We start from the raw sequence: 17,103 nt of genomic DNA, 5'->3' as shown, positions 1-17,103 counted from the left end.
GAGGCGCCGATTTTTTTTTCGAAGCCCCGATCGACCGCGGCGACGTGGGATGGCTCGGGTCCGGCGGACTACACGAGTCCGGCCGCCTAGGCGAAGAGCGAGCGAGCGAGAGAGCGAGAGAGCGAGAGAGAGAGAGAGAGAGAGAGAGAGAGAGAGCAGGGACATGCCCTGCGGGACACGGCGTCGGTGGAAAGAACGGGGCGGCGGCGGCGGCGGCCCGCGGAAACACGGAGAGGGCGGGAACGAGTGTACGCGCCGAGCGCTTCTCTCTCTCCCTCTCGCTCTGAGTGACGCGCGAGCGAGCCACGAGAGCGAGAGAGGGATGCGATCTTGCAGAGGCTGCCGCTCTGGATTTATCTCTTTTGCCAGTCGCGGACGAGCGATTTCTATGTCGCGCGCGCGCGCGCGCTATTTTCCGCTGCGTCGGGATGGGCTTGTCATTTATGGATGATTTCTTCTTTTTTTATCTGAGAGAGCTTTTTCGCGCGCGCGATTCTATTCTGTTCTAAATTTTCAAACGCATCTCAAATTACTGACAAAGACTATATATTTAGAGAGTTAGGATGGTTGGTTAAATCTCTATCTTCTACGATAAGGTAGGGACAGGCGAACGGACCAGGTATTGTAATTATTTATGTACAAGATGTCTAGGTCTGTTCGACCCGGCGGCCAGGCCGTAACTGATTCACGAAAGTGACCAAGCTTCTAAGCTCCCCTCGCGCCCGCCACGTCGTGGTGCTCCGCTAGGCGGCGCTTCGGGCCGCATGTGGTGGTAGGAGGGGACCGCCACAGCTACTCCCCCACCAGTGACAAGGGCGGACTTCCCGAGGAAGGATTATAAGTTTCCTGCAGAGGGGGCCCTGCCTGGAAGGGATGCTGCGGATGCGTGACGTGGCGCCTGTGCTGATGAGGGCTGCTGAGCCCGGATGAAGCGATGGTGCGGCCGATGCTGATGGTGGTGGGCCAGAGTCGCCAGGTCCTTATTGGCTGGATGGGCTTGGGCCCAGAGGTATGTCCGCAGAAGCCTATGGCCGGTGATGCCGAGTTGTAAAAAAAAAAGGATGCCCTCCTGGGCTGCAGTGTCCTCGTCCGGAGGTTGATGCGAAGCGTCCAGGTGTCGTTGGCGTAAGGCCTGAGAAGTGAGAAGGTCACTCTCGCGACATGACGCAGCTCGGCACGATGAAGTGACAAAGCTTCGAAGGGGTATCACACGTAAAAAGAAATAGCGAGGAATAGCAGCTGACAGCCAATCAGAAGTAAGCGTTAAACGGACTTGTTCCTTATTGAGGTGGTGGGGAGAGAACATGAAGGAATGAGTCCGTTTAAAGATTGCTTCTGATTGGCTGTCAGCTGCTGTTTCTCGGTGTACCTTTTTACGTGTGATAGCCCTAAGCTCCCCTCGCGCTCGCCACGTCGTGGTACTCCGCTAGGCGGCGCTTCGGGCCGCATGTGGTGGTAGGAGGGGACCGCCACATATATGGCAGATTTCTTTTCTATCCGCTTTATTTTTTAAAAATTGATAAAATTTATAAACGCGAAACCAATAAGTATACTAGTTATTAAATTACCATAATTTGTTCGAAATACACTATACGACGGATGTTAGTTAAAGCCGAGAAACGTGCTAGTCTTCGCGGCGAGAATAAAAATCTGTTACTCTTCATAAAGAGCGACGATACGATGTAACATGGAAATGCGGAAACTTCAAGCGAAAGAGTTGGTATCTGGTAACAGGTGCATGATATATAGCAGCGTATGTTTTGTGCGCGACTAAACAGAAGCGACGACGAAACTGAAGTGTTGATGGCGTTGAGCACTCGGAGCTTTGCGCGCGGAGTCAGCTCTCGTTTCGCTAGAATCCATCGCCTCGAGGAGCTTTCCGACAGAAAGCTTCGAGCTTTACCGCGATTAGTTTTTCCATTGCGATTATAATATGTATGCTACGCCATAAAAGAAAAAGAAAATTTCTAACGCTGATTCAGTACACGCACGAGAATCGCAAAGTCCCAGCGATTGATGTACGTCTACGACGCGGACGATCGCTCCACCCTTTTCCACATGCGCTATATATATATGTGTGTGTATCGAATAAGTGTACATCAGGCACCGAGCGTTCGCGTAACAAGTGCATAGCGGAAGCTCTTTCGCGTCAACGCACACACTGCAGATGCGGCACACATAGCGGCTCGAGAATCATCCCCGCAGTGTCACCCTCGTCTCTCTCACGTATACACTTATGAACTCACGCTCGGCTGACGCGCCGCGCCCGAGAGACAGAGAGGAGAGATTCTTTTGTGCAGAGCGATTTTATATAAAATACCTGTGTGCAGCAGCAGCAGCTTCGGTGACGCGAGTAGATTCGACGGCCAACGTTATTTATTCATCATTACGTACACTAGAAATCATATCACGAAAATATACACACACATGACGCTTCCATAAGCCGAACTACACGGGCTTTATTAAAAAAAAAGAGGGAAAAAATAAAGCGAAGCGAGGTACGTTATAGCCGACTCGTCGATGGTTTATATACACGCGGTGCGATTACGGCAGCTGGCTTCCTCGCGGAGCTCCCGCGATGTATATATATGAAATAATTAAACCCGCTACGGCGCAAGACGATGCGCACGGGGAGATATAAACGCTGTGTAAAGGCGAGCTCTCATCCGCGGCTCCGGATAGTTAAGGTTTCACGCCCGCGATTAAGCTGCGCGCGGAGCCTCGAGCTTGCGAGCTTCGGTGTTCGCGCTGGTCTTTTTTCCGAACGCAACGTCGGTTATTAAGTTGAGAACGGATGGATGCTGTGTGGTTGGTGGAAAAATGAGCTCGATCGTTTCGGCGCGTTGCTTTCGGTTATACATTTCGTTGTATAATATGCGCTGATATATTATGCACCTCGTCGTAAAGATGAAACACGCAAACGACGCTCCACCCACGTTTAAGATAAAACTTGTAATTATTCGCAGCTTCCACGCAGCTTTTGTCTCTCTTTCTCTCACTCCTCGCTCAACCCTTATCCGCGCAATATTAAAATCGTATACAACACAATATAGAGCAATCCTCGGCCGCGATCCGAAAAGCCCGCGAGAGCCTCCCCGAAAAAGCAGGCACCTCCCCATGTCTCCGCAGCGCGCGCGAGCCATTCTCCAAAGACAGGCCCGCGTGCAGCGTACGGTCTGTATACACTACGGTATAGCTATATGTAGATATAAGCAAAGAGCGCGCAAGCGACGTCGGCGGCTCTGGGGCGCGGGTGTAACGAGGCTATATGGCGGCCGCTATACGCCAGGCGCGGGGAGGAGGGGAAGGGCGATTACCTGGCGCCTCGGCGCACGGAATGGCTGTCCGAGTCGTCAAAACGGCCCGGCAGCCGACGCCAGCCTCGTTAACCCCTTATACGGCCGCCGCGTGCCAGCTCATCCAAAGGCTTTGACGATTCTACTCCCGCTCCCCTCGCTCGCTTGCACATACACAGCGCTGCAGCAGCTATGGGCTTCTTATCTGCGACGGGTGGTCGTTCTTATTTTATAAAAAAATAAAAAGTAGACTTGGCGCAGCTTTTCTTATTCTGCGGAAAAGTTGGGCGTTCAAACACGCAGAGCGCGAGGGCCGACAATAATTCATTTTTAACAAATCAATTTCGCATTACAAACATTTGCCACAGGCACACTGCATCCCCACCGAATGAACCAAAATTTTTGGAGCAAACAAACGGCCGGCCGGCCGCGCGCGCATTGCTTACTCTCACAGCAAGAGCAGCAGCAATGCACTTTTAGCCGTAAATAATTACGCCGCAGAGAGAGAGAGAGAGCGCGAACGCGTTGTTTGCTCTTTTCGCCCTTCTGGTTAATCATTCGGGGATCTGCACGCGGACGCAGTGCTGACGTTGCGATCGCACCGGCCGATGCAGCGTTTATCGCGTTAATTACGGAGGCTTGTACTTGTGCGCGCGCGCGCATTGTTTTGTTGCATTCTGCTTTTTTTCTAAAAATCAGGCATGTCGGGCAAGTCGTTCTTTTTCCTTGTACTCGCAGGCATCCGTCTGCAGCCGTCCCTCCGGCTAATTTTCCAATTCGGAGTCAACGGCGGCGCGAGAGTACTGTTAATGGAATAAGCCTCGACGGTCTGCGCGCTGATGAATTTTTTTTCCCCCTCGGCCAACTCCGGGCAAGTGAATTATCAACAATCCCCGCGACTTGATGGAGTTTCTTGCAAACGAGGTTTCGCGTATAATTGGTCGGATTTGTCGGCTTCTCTGGCTACCAACTGTAAAATCGTGCGTCGATTATCGTCATCGACTCTCCAAAGGGTGTCAATGCAGAGCCATTTAAAAAGTTAACCAACATGCCACTCTTCGGCTCGACACACTTTCCGATGGCAAAATGAAAAGCAAACGAAAGGAAGTAGTATAGAAAAACGACTAACGAAAGCGAACATAGTCCAAGAAGCCAACAGCCTCGGCTATACCAGTGTGCGGTACAGGGCGATAATCGCGAACAGAGAACGGGTACAGCAGCGACTGCAGCATTAAACGGCTGCAGTTGCGCACGCGAGTCAGGTACAGCTGGCGGAGCATGTCGGCGTACTATATACGCTGCGGCTAATCGGAAGCGAGCTGTGCAGTGCCGCGAAGGATGCCGGCCGTTATCGTGGGTACGCCTGCATCTCAGGCCTCTGTTTGCGGCTAAGGTCGCCGCGCGCTTTGCGATGTGCTGTGCATATATAGCGTATGCGTACGGGGCTGTGTGTGTAGGTGACTGGCTGACTGTAGTTGGCTTTGGGAATATCGTTCTTTTTTTTAAGAGGCGAGGGTGATTTTTACTTGATTTATATAAGGAATCTATGAAATACAACATTTTTAAGAGAAGCAAAAGGCAGAAAGCCGAAAAAGCCGAGCTATACGAGAGGAAGCTGATGTGGCTTGCGCTATAGATATATAATAGATAATCCGCGTGGAAGGGAAAAAATGTTAAATGTATTATGCATCCAAGATATAAACAACCCCACGCGCGTCTCTCCAGTCTCGTTAGAGCGGCATCGGCGTCGCAAAGAGCAACTGCGCACAACGGCAGGCTGCAGAAAGAGAGAAAGGAAGCAAGAGGAGGGCTCCACGTTCGCCGTCGGAATTAGCCTCGTTTCCCCCGACGCCCTCGCTCAAACCTTCTCTCTTCTCTTTTTCAGACGATACGCACACACACACACACAGTCAGTCGACGTGGGCGTCACACGACCTACACGCGCGTCGCCAGCACGTGCATCGTCGTTGCGCGCCGCGTCCCGGTTATAATAATATGCTCTCGTGACTCTTCTGCTCTGGCGCTCGATTTCTTGCTGCTTCTGCTGGCCTCTAGGTACGTCGCGCAGAGATACGGCAGAGGTGACAAATATATAACGTGTGGGAGTTTTCTTTTTTTTTCTTTTATACCGGTGAGGGTTTTTTCTTATGCTTGCACACTGCATATCGTCGTGTCTATGGCATGGTATCGATTGATTGAACAAAAAAGTGCAGAACCGAGCGTCGACAGGAAAAAAACATCGTTGTTCATCTCGAAAAAGCTCACCCACGTGAATTGTAGAGAGAAGCGATCGACAGTATACCTCTGGTTGCCCTATCTATATCGCGCGTGCAAGTGTGCGGCGTGCGGCTATTATATAGCTGCGGATAATGGGAGGCGTGCGGTCGGAATGGCGCGTGTTACCGCCACGCTGACATGCTCGACATACCGCTAACACTGTGATACTGGACTGAGTAAGCTTGCACCCGAAAGATTTCGAAGGAACCGAGCTGCTTTTTCCGAGCTGCTTTTGTGGCCGTGAGATTTCAATGTTTATTAGCGCGAAAAACAGCGAAAGGCCAAACCTGAAGCACCTAAAAATCATCCCCGCACGAAACCTATATAAGCCAAACCGAGGCGGCCGCCTGTACACAGGTCTTAAAGTTTCGAAAGCGTTTCGCTCGTTCATTCAACAAGTAGCGCTCGCTCGCTCCGCGATGCAGCAGCGCGCGCGGCTCTTTAGCGTGTATTATCCCGCGAGCTGTGCCGGCGCCTCGCGATTACGATGAATCACTCGCAGGGGAAGAGGGAACTGCTCTCGCGAGTTTCTCGCTCCCAACTTTCTTCCCTCTTCTTTCCGTATGAAAACTATACGCGCGTCGAGCGGAATTATTCAGTTTTTACTTTCTAAAATCCGCACGCACGAGTTGGCAAGAAAAAAAACAAGATCCTCCGCGAGAGAGAGAGAGAGAGAGAGAGAGAGAGAGAGAGAGCGTCGGAACAGCGGGAAAAGCGAAGTAGCATCTATATAGCCCACGACGACGACGACGACGGCGCGCGCTCGCTCGCTCGGCTATAAGACCTCCGCTTCGCCGCGAGCGAGAGGCGTCGAGTCCTCCTCCTCCTCCTGGGAGTTATATCGAGAGACGTGGCGGCGGCAGCGGCGGCGGCGGCGGGCGGGAGGGTTAAAGAAGCCGAGAGAGCTCGCTTGCTCGTAACGAGTCGGAGGAGGAGGAGGAGGAGGCGTGAGAGAAGCCCGCGCGCGAGCGAGAGGGAGATACGATCGGCGAACCGCGCGCGCGTGATAAATAACCGAGAGAGAGAGAGAGAGAGAGAGCGAGCGTACGTCCTGCTCTCCCTCCGGGTTTGTCGTCGTCGTCGTCGTCGAGCGTCTCTTTCTCTGTTTCTCGCTCTCTCTCTCTCTCTCTCTCTCTGAAGCTATAGGGTAGAGCGAGAGAGATATGCTGCTGCTGCTGGAGAGCGGTTGCGAGAGCCGCTATTGCCGAGCGAGCGAGAGAGAGAGAGAGAGAGAGAGAGAGAGAGAGCAGCCCCGAGTGTGCGACGCTTCGCTTCTGCTCTGCCACTGCTGCGGCGCGCAAGATACTGGGTGACTCGGGAGAAAAGGCTGGCTTCTATTGTTCCAGAGAGGGCTGAATGATTCGCTCGCGGTCTCATTGATGATGAAGCTGCGTATTTCAGGATGACTTCTTGATGGATTCTATATCGCGACCCGAATTAACATTGCAAACTTGAAAGGAGAGTGCTATAATTTACGCGGCGATCAATGTTTACTTAATGGCAGAGCGGCGCGTACGCACGTCTGATAAAAATGGGATCGTTCCACTTTGCGGAAGCGCGTCGAGCGCGTCGAGCGTCGCCGCCGGAACGATCGACTTTAATTTTTGTTTGAACGCTTTCGCGGTCTCGTTAAGAACTCGTTAGCGTTGGCGAACGCATAGAGGTATACCGCCTGGAGCAGGCAAGTTTAAAACGAGACTCCGTTTTATACTTGCTATACCTTGGTATCGCTACCTCGTTCTACCTCTATCACCTTGCAAACCTGAGGCATACCCGTACATTCGATGCGATATTCCGTACGACAAAGTCCTTGGAATTTCAGGTACAAAAACAAACAATTCGCGATGACTTCGCCGACGGACTCAGCATCGTATCTCGCTAAAAACCTAAAATTTTGAAACCCTCCTTTAAAAAAAACAAGCTTTATTGAAAAATCGTTTCTTCTGGCCCACCCAGTAGGTCGATTCCTCTCGGGCGCTATATCCATCCGTAGCGTAGAGCAGAGCAGTAGCAGCCGCGCGGCACGGCGCGCCATCCAAAGAGCTCGCTCGGCTGGCGGCAACCACCGCTCTCTCTCTCTCTCTCTCTCTCTCTCTCTCTCTCACTCGCGCGCGCGCACCCGCGCGGATATTCCGTGCCACTCGTCCCGTTCCCATCCCCTCGTTTCCAGCCAGCGCCGGCAGCAGCAGCAGCAGCAGCAGCCACCCCCCTCGTATAGCACGGGGGGGTGAAGCTCGCTCACGCCACCGAGAGCGAGAGAGAGAGGCAACGAGTACAGCGGCAGCAGCGGGGGCGGCACCATTTATCGCTCTCGGCCTCGAGGCAGCAGCACGCCACACGCCGTGTGTAGAGAGAAAACTCTCTCTCTCTCTCTCTCTCTCTCTCTCTCTCTCTCTCTCTCTCTCTCTCTCCCGCTCGCGCAGCTTGCGCGCTGGCGCGCGCGTAAACGTGCCGGGGGAATATCGCAGACGCGCTCGCTCGCTCGCTTGCTCTCTCGCCCACGCGCTATTACTGTGTGTAGCTCTCGCCCACCCCCTCCTCCCTCCGAGCCCTCGTACTGCCGCTGCCGCCGGCACTATATCTGTACGGGGCGTCGAGAGGGTGAGTAGTAGGTGGAAGCAGCCGAGCTCTCTGAGCGACCCGACGAGAGCGAGCGAGAGAGAGAGAGAGAGAGAGAGAGGGGGGGGGGGGGAAGCTCGACACTCGGCGCGCCAGGAACGAGGCTATTACGCTGCCGCTGCTGCTGCAGACGAGGACGGAACGGCGGGGCCGGAAAAAGGGAAAAATAGAGCTCAGCGCGCGAGCGCGAGGAAAAGAATAAAACGAGAGGGCGAGGGAGAGAGAGAGAGAGAGGGAGAATACGCTGCCACCGACGATTTCAAGCGGCTCGTGCTTCCAGGATCAGCGAAAAGCTCCGCTGTGCTATATAGACGCTGCCGCTCTCTCTCTCTCTCGCTCGCTGGCGGAGGGAAAAACGAGCCGCATCCATCATGCCTGCAGCGCTCGCTCGCTCTTTCTCTCTCTTTCTCTCTCTCTCTCTCTCTCTCTCTCTCTCTCTCACCGAGGCTGCCGTCGCTTTCGCTCTTTTTTCCCTTTGTCTCGCTCGCGCTCGCAGCACCTTTTTCCCGAGCCACTGCAGGAAAGTTAGCCGCTCGCGCGCGAGCCGAAATTAAAAATCCGTCCTACCGCGAACTGCGGCCTCGCTCACCCGTCGTTCTTTTTCCGCGCGCGCGCGCGCGTGCTCGTACGTGCCGCCTGGTGCTCCCGAAGCTCTCCTCTCCTCCTCTGCTCTGTAGATATAGCCGCACGCATCGGTGAGCTTTTTCTGCGCCCGGGTTATTCTTTTTTTTGTCCTCGCCGCGACGACGACTTTTTCCACTCGCCGGAGATCGGCGATTTTCCCCCGTCGACGTCCGTCGCTCGCTTCGCTCTCTATTCTGCTGGGAAATACGCAGAGGGCTTTCGCTCGTCTTCTTCCACTTACTTTTTTTAGACTCCATGGGAGCTGGGCTTGTCTTTACGGCCGAGGGAATAGAGGACGACGTCCGCGGTAAAAGTCGCGAGTGTATCGAGGAGAGCTGTTCCGCGTCGGATGTGCGAATTCCGGATAGAGGATGCCCACAGAGAGAGATCTAAATGCGATACATCTAATTCCAAAGCTCGCTGCACCCTGTACACATACTATTAAACGGAGATCAGGCCTGATCAGCGTAATTTTCGGCCCCTCTCCTGCCCAAACAAGGAATCGTACAGAACCCTCCGCTCTCGCCTTTAAGCTTCCCTCCGGTTGGCGCAAGAACCGAGCATAATAAGGAAAGGCGATATTTCGCGCGACGGCCAGAGCCGAGTGCTTAGCGCGTGCGGGGGGCCTCATGCCTGCTGATTGGAATTAACAACTTGGCGACCGTATTGATTATTCCACTTCCCCTTCGCTCGCCTTCTTTTATCTAGCGCCTCGCGCGCCGAGTTGGATTTCGTCATGGCTGATGGGACGATTTTAATGAGTGACGGGGAGGATATTGAAGGGACTACACTGCAATGTAGCGCGCGTGGTCCATTGCAGCAGACGCTTGTTGTCGTCATCGACAGTCGGTGTAATTCACGCATGTGTACGCAGTATCGTGTAAATGACGACGAATTTCAATTTATACTCTTTGTAATTATTCAACGCATTACACGTACTGTCCATATGATCTCGAAGCTTTGATTCAAACATTTCAGATTCCGCACTACCAACCTGCACGAATACACACAAAATCAAACGTGCAGTCGTATTCTCCTTATCTATGTCCGCCGTCCCGCGTTCGACACTTCAGCCGAAATTCAGCAAGCGCACGCAAGCGCTCGCCGCGCTCCTATATCATTTCGAGCCCATCGATCTTCTCGTAAATACTCGCGCACGACATCGCGCGACCCTATTTAATTTTTCCGCAAAGCTCGCCCACGCGATCGCCCATCACGGTTCCCTATACTAGCACGCGAAATCGTCACCCGAAGCGGTAATTGTCGCGAGTCGCGCGCCGACTTACTTTATTTACGCCGCTTACGACGATCGAACTCGAGCTTTCGTCGTTCCGCTTTCTCTCCCGGCACATTACGTACACCTAAGCGCGCGCGCGTGTCTGATGACTAGCGCTGGACTTCCGCCTCGTTTTCCGCGCGCCGACGCCTATACGCAGGCAATAAAAGTGTGGAGGGCAGGTCCGAATGCAGATTCGATTCCGGCGCGCGAAAAAAAAGCTCGCGCGGAATCCCCGCCGGCGTAAAAGCCGTTTATCGGCCTGCCTATACCCCCTGCACATAACCGAAATAGTGCGCGCCGCGTGTGTTGTAAATCCCGGCCTGCGCGTAAATGCAAATCGACTGTGCCTCACGCCGCCACTGCTGCGTGCGACATACATAAACATGCATAACGATTTGAAAGTCAAAGCGCGCGCGCGCGCGAGCGTGAGCGGGCTTTTTTTTAGTGGAGCTTGCGAGGGGGGAGCAGTGATATAGCCGAGCGATAGGTGAGGATCGAGTGAAGACGTTTGCGAAATTATTCTTTTTGGAAGGAGACAGGGACGTTGTGTGTAATTAGTTTGGGGGTTCGAGCTTGCAAGCTCGGGCGTTTTGGGCGCCGTCCGTTATGGATGTCTGCTTGATCAATTCAGGTTGTGATTTCTGCTTTGTAACGTACGTTTTTACTTGCATCCGGGACATTAGTGGTAAAAGTGTGCGCATACATTATTTACAGCTAAACTTCTTTTTTAACACACATCTCGAGTCGAAGAGCTAACGATGCGCATATCAACGCAATTAATCTGCGCGCTTCTGATGCATTTACATTTAATAACTGACACGCTTGTCCCATATTCCAATCTGTTCTATGTTAACAGTTATAATAATTCTACGCATAAAACGGCCCTATATTTTAGTAAACATTTCACACATGCAATGCCCCAAACACTCCAGGTTCTAAAAAATAAGATAGCGAAATAAAAAGAAAATACAAGCGAGTTTGCAGACCCCCACCCTTTAAACCGCCTCTCCGCCCCCCCCCCCCCCCCTCCCCCCGAAAAAGCGCCCGCTCACCCTTCCAAACGGCGCTTTCATCGATGATTAGCGCGATATTTACGCGAGCGGCCGATGCTATCCGCTATCTCGCACGCGCGTGAGCTGCCGGCGCCTGCGGCACGCGTCGCCGCGGTTTACGCCCTTATTTACGAGGCGACGGCACGTGCGCCGCTCTCTCTCTCTCTCTCTCTCTTCCCGCGTGTGTTTGTGTGTATGTATGTGTGTGAGCGCGCGTGTACGAACGGCGGCCCGTGAAATCCGATTTTCCGGTGCGCGGAGCTGCCTGTTTTCAATTTGGGTGTACGCTGCAGCTCCGATTTTTACCGGAAATGTCTGTAGGCGCACTTTTGGAAGCTGTGGAAACGTCCGGTTGACTGTACTCTTTTGGAGTTCGTTCTTTTGTGATCCAAAGGGAGAATTGAGCCTTGAGTAGAAGAGAAAAATTCTCGACGAAATTCGACTGCATTAACGGACAGGGTTCAGGACAGAAGGAGCCCAGTGGCAAACACCTCTAATCGAGTGGACCTCTAATCGCTATATACGGCTGAGAGCTGCAAACTTGGCGCGATGATTCACTGAGCCCTATATAGGCTTCTCCCTCGTTCTATCTCGAAAGCTTTATCGTCGAATAAAAGGACCGGCGGAGTTAAGTGCGAAAGAGAGAGGCAGCGTCACGCGGTATATAGGCGTACGCGTACGCGATGGAACTGTCAGCTTTAAGAACAAAGCACGCGAACGCGCGACTGTTTCGAATTGCCGAAATTCGGCACGATAATATCTGCGAGGGGGCCGCGATAAATACATTCGAACGCGAATCTCGCAGCAGTAGCATCAATATATGCGAGGATAAAAAATGTAAAAGGCTAATCATCCGATCAACGGAATAATTAATTGGAGCCAATCCAAAAATCCTCGCTCGCTGCACAAGAGCTTGCGTGTATATAGATATATACGTTAGCGATAAAATTTCGAGAGCGACGCGCGCACGTCCCGTATTATATACGAGAGCTAGCGAGAGCATCAGTGGCCAGCAGTGCGGCTAAAAAGCTCGGGGGAATTCACGCGCGAAATATCGGACCGCGGGCGCGCGCTTCACGGCTGCCCCGACAACTGCGAATATATTGCGAGCTTTTCGATGCGAGCGCGCGCGCGAGAGAGAGAGAGAGAGAGCGATGGCGAATTATGCATAGTGGCGACTTTTTATTGTATCCGACTAGGAATGAAGGCGCGCTGGTTCTATCTCTGTCTAATAATACTGGTAGAAAATCTACCATAAGTGTTGGGCGGCACACTAACGTCTGCTAATATTTTTTAAGCATGTAACATGTTACTAAATCCCTCAAAACTATTTTTTAATAAATATATTAATAATGCTCAATGTCGTCATCATTGCTTTGAATAGTGAATTTGAAGAAAAGTTCAGTATAAGAGTCAGTGGGTTTGCCTATCATTAAAATGCCATTTATTTGCATTATAAAAAAGCTACATGATAAGCTTCATGATGTACCCTACGTGATTCTGATTTAACTGTTTTCATTCATATTTTCACGTCGAGGTCCATATGAATTTTTTAATTTAGCGTATCAAATTTTGCTTGTAGACAGTTACACAGAAACTACCATTTTAGCACATTGTTTTCCTGGTTTCCAGTGTATTATGCAGAAAGTGATAAGTATTTCAGCTTTTTTGTCAAGGCATTAATTAGAATTTTGACTTTTAACAGTTGTGAGAGATTTTGAGACCGATACATGTTTCGACCTTAACTGAAAAACTTTTGATTTCGACTCCGACACTGATGTGAATGCAAACTCATGCTATACGACTAAATAATTATCATGGGTGTTGTAGTCGAACACAAAAGTATTTCAGTTAACCTTCATTCAACTTTAAATATCTTTCCACAATCGCAAAAAAATCTATATGCAAAATATGAGCTCTCTAGACCTGTTATTTTTCGAATGAGAAAAAATGCAAAAATGGAGAAACAGGTATCGGTCTCAAAATCTCTCACAACTGTTAAAAGTCAAAATTGGAATTACCTAAAACCTTGACAAAAAAGCCAAAACATTTATCACTTTCTCCATGTAAAAATATGCTAGAAACCAGAAATACAATGTGCTAGAGATAGTAGTTTCTGCGTAACTGGCTATAAGTAAAATTTGACCTGCTCAATTAAAAAATTCGCATGAGCCTGGATGTGAAAATATGAACGAAAACAGTTAAATCAGAATCATCTAGGTTACACATTTCTAGGTAAGATGTCTAGTAGCCTTTTTACAATTCAAAGAGCTTTGTATAATGATAGACTTAAACTTACTGACTCGGATACTGAACTTTTCTTTAAATTCACCTCTCAAACCTCACCGAGGGCGACTTTGGGCACAGAGACACAGTATATCTTCAAACTCTTTATTCTTTTAATTGAACCTCTCACTGACATTTAAAAAAAAACTAAATGATATTAACACACTTTATTACTACTTCAAATAGGGTTAGGGTGCCACTTTTCAATACACATGTTGTAATACTACACACTCTTGGTAATGATTAATTTTAACTAAAATTTCTTGCTAGTTATATTATGAGTTATGACTGTTTTGAGGGTTATGAATTTAAAGCGCGGTTCTGATCACGACGTTGCCTAGGCAACCAACCAGCAACCAATCAGAATCACGTATTAAATGCTTCACAACAAAGGCTATCATTTTTTTAAAGAGAGAGAGAGTATGTAGCCTAATTATTCAGGAAGATTATTGAGCGACTTTTTTATCTTTTTTTTTGTTAATCGACGAGAAAATCTCGAAGCTTAAAAGTGCACAAATTAAATTTCGTACAACTCGCGATTATTAAAAGTCGCAAATAATCGGTGCACCAATCAACGCGGCCGTGGGCGCTCTCTTTAACCCGTGTAATCAAGTACGCACCTCGTCCCCAATCCGCACGCTCGCGCGCGCTCAGTCCCATTCATTACCCCTCGGGGGGAGGCTAAACGGCAAGTGACAGCTGGCGCGTCGTGTCGCACAGCCTCGAGTGCTCACGGGGCCGATCGACCCTCCCCGTCGTCTTGACACCCTTTTCCGCCGAGGGGGAGAGCAGACGAGAGATGCTGCCTGCACTTGTGCGAGTAGTCGCCCCCCTCCAGACGCCGCAGCCGAGTGTGTTTTTGCAGGTTGAGTGCGCGGAGGGCTGCGTTGTTTTTCATACGATATAGCTATAGCACATCATCAGTGGGATATACGAATCACGCGGCGGCGGACTAATCTCCGGATAAACACTCGGCGGCGAACACGTGCGCGGCTGATGATGCGTCCGGGGCTCGCGTGTCGTAACGGAAAAAATGAGCTTTAGGTTCGAGGGTTGATAACGCGCGCGTGTCCGAACTTTGTTGGCATCGGACGAGGCTCGTGTATATTGGAGAGTTTCGTAGTCCGTCGTGAGAGATTTTTTGGCGGCTGTCGATGGTTAAAATTTGAAACTGACGATTTTACTCCGACCACGTAGGCGATAATACACCACGCCCCAGCCCAGAGATCGCGTCATCTCTCTCTCTCTCTCTCTCTCCCCTCGAGCTGTATCGTGAACGTAATATATAAGAATATAGCAGCGACCGCGATGATCCTCGAGCTCCGCTCCATAAACACGTATGGCCGGCTACCCCCGCCGTAAACGCACACTTTTCCACCCTCGCACGCATACGTGCCACTTTGGACTTTTGCCGCTACTCATCGCAGTCCCGCATAGGTATATATAGTAATATCTTATATATCATATACGTATATAGTCGCTGCAGCTGATTAATCCCCGAGGGATGAGCCGGCGCCGGTCTCCGCGTTGCATCGTTAATGAGGGAAGCTCTCGCGAAAGAAGGGGGGCCGAGAGGCAGCCGCTTGATTATTCCGTTCTAATAAATTGAGCCCTTGCACGAGTGTGGCTATGCGCCGCTGCTGCGAAACGAAGAGACGCGCGGGTGGGATTATCTCGAGACGACCTGCGTTCGACGAGATAGCTATCCGCGGAGACGCTGGCTCGAGAAATTAATTGTATGCTTGTATGAATTTATTGTAACCGTCGCGATGCCATATAGGAGTCGCGCGGATGGCCCAATTTATAATTTGTGCGTTGATGTATCATGGAAATTTGTATGTATAGATTTAGATGCGATACTTTGCAGAGCTCGATGTCCCTGGCTCCCGTTGAAAAACCAATGAGCACCGCAGCATCGAGAAACTCATCCGCGAATAATCAAGTCGAAAGAACGTTGTTATCGATCTGCAAGCTTCTCCGCTTCAGCAGCGTACATATGTATCATTTCATAATGAGCCTCTGTCCGTGTGTCGCGCGCGCGACGACGACCTCCTCTCTCGGCGCGCGCGTCTGGTTCACGACCTGCTTTTCTATTCTCGCTACTCGGCTGGCGTACGGCAGCAGCCCGTCGACCGAAAATCACGGCACGCACGCGACAGCTTCAGTCTAGCCTCTCTCTTTTTTTTGGGAGTCATCCGCCGTGAGCCAAACGCTGTATTTCACCTGTCGATGAATATTTTCGCACGCCTTTTTCGAAAGTGCGCAGATTTGTTTTACGAATAGCTCGATATTATTCGGGCGTGTAAAAAGTGCGAGGAAGATTTTCAATCTTTGATTCGCTGCACGCGAAATTCAGCGCGATTGCAAAACGCCAAGTCCGACGACGCTTTTGAGTTTTAACGCGGCGCTTACAGACTTTTTCCATTTGCGGCCAGGCGGCAGTGTGTACAGTTATATACATAGCGTAATGGCCATCCGTCTGCCTTGTGTTCTGGTCGAGCTGGTTGACCGAGAGACACGGGCCGGTGCGGTTTTAAAAATTCAGAGGACGCCCCAGCGAGAGACAGTCGGACTACCAATCGCTCCGCTGGGGTATTAGGTGCCTTCTTGCGCGGTTTGGATTATTCATATTTTCGTTTTCCAAGCGAGAGGAGAAGAGTTCGCATTTTTGTATAATGATTTGATCGTGTAAGGATACCTAGAATCCACATAAATACACGCGCGTTAGAAATTTTATTAATTCTGATGACGTAGGTAGTACGTACAAAAAGCTCCCGCGGCGCGCCCCAAAAAGCCTGCAACGCGCTGTCCAGCGCGCAAAAAAAGGGAAGAAGAAGAAAGGAGCAGCTCAAAAAACTAACCTCAGCGTCGCAAAAGAAGGGGAAAAAAAAAACAACAGCGCTCTGCACATGTAGCCGCACATGCATTCGCTGGCGCGCGACATCTGCGCTATATTTCCGCGCGCTCGGCCTCGCTCTTTTTCCGCGCGCGCGAGGCGCCGGTCCGGTAAATAGGCTCATCTGAATGCGACTGGCGTAGCTGGGCATATATACGCATACAGCCTCTCCCCGCGCTACTGTGGAAAAAGAAGCTGCATACCGGGTAGTCGAGCGCTGCAGACTAATTTGATTTGATGGCTTCCGCGCGCGCGCGCGCGCGATGCCGAGCTTCTCTCTGCGGCTCGCGAGTGGAAGCTTTTATTTTGTTTCTTTTCCAGGGGCTTGCGAGCTTGCTGGTTCTTAGTTTTTCATATAGGATGTATGAGGATCTTTTAAATTATTTCGCCGCGAGCTTTTAGGCTTATTTATAATTTTCCTATGTAGAGAAGCATTATTGATTAACGCGTCGGTCTGCTATAATCATTCATCGGTCAAGGTGCTCGCGTCGAATAGCATCAACCGCTCCAAATCAATAATCAATAAAACGCTTTCACCCACTATACTCCTCTCGCGCGGAAATATCGCACAGCCACCTTGCCCCGTCATTCCTTTGCTCCCCCCCCCCCACACACACACACACACACACACACCTAGATACACACTTTCCCTCAGTAGTGCAGCTCGGGGTGCGTTCAGCACCCGCGGCTGATTACGCCGCTCTCTGCTTCTCTTCTGAGATTTTACGACACTTTCCGATCCTCGCCGCAGCTATCCACTATGCCGCGATATAC

Source organism: Nasonia vitripennis, chromosome 1, assembly GCF_009193385.2.
Source record: "Nasonia vitripennis strain AsymCx chromosome 1, Nvit_psr_1.1, whole genome shotgun sequence".
In the NCBI taxonomy this organism is placed as follows: Eukaryota; Metazoa; Arthropoda; class Insecta; order Hymenoptera; family Pteromalidae; genus Nasonia; species Nasonia vitripennis.
Note: the sequence above shows the minus strand (reverse complement) of the source record.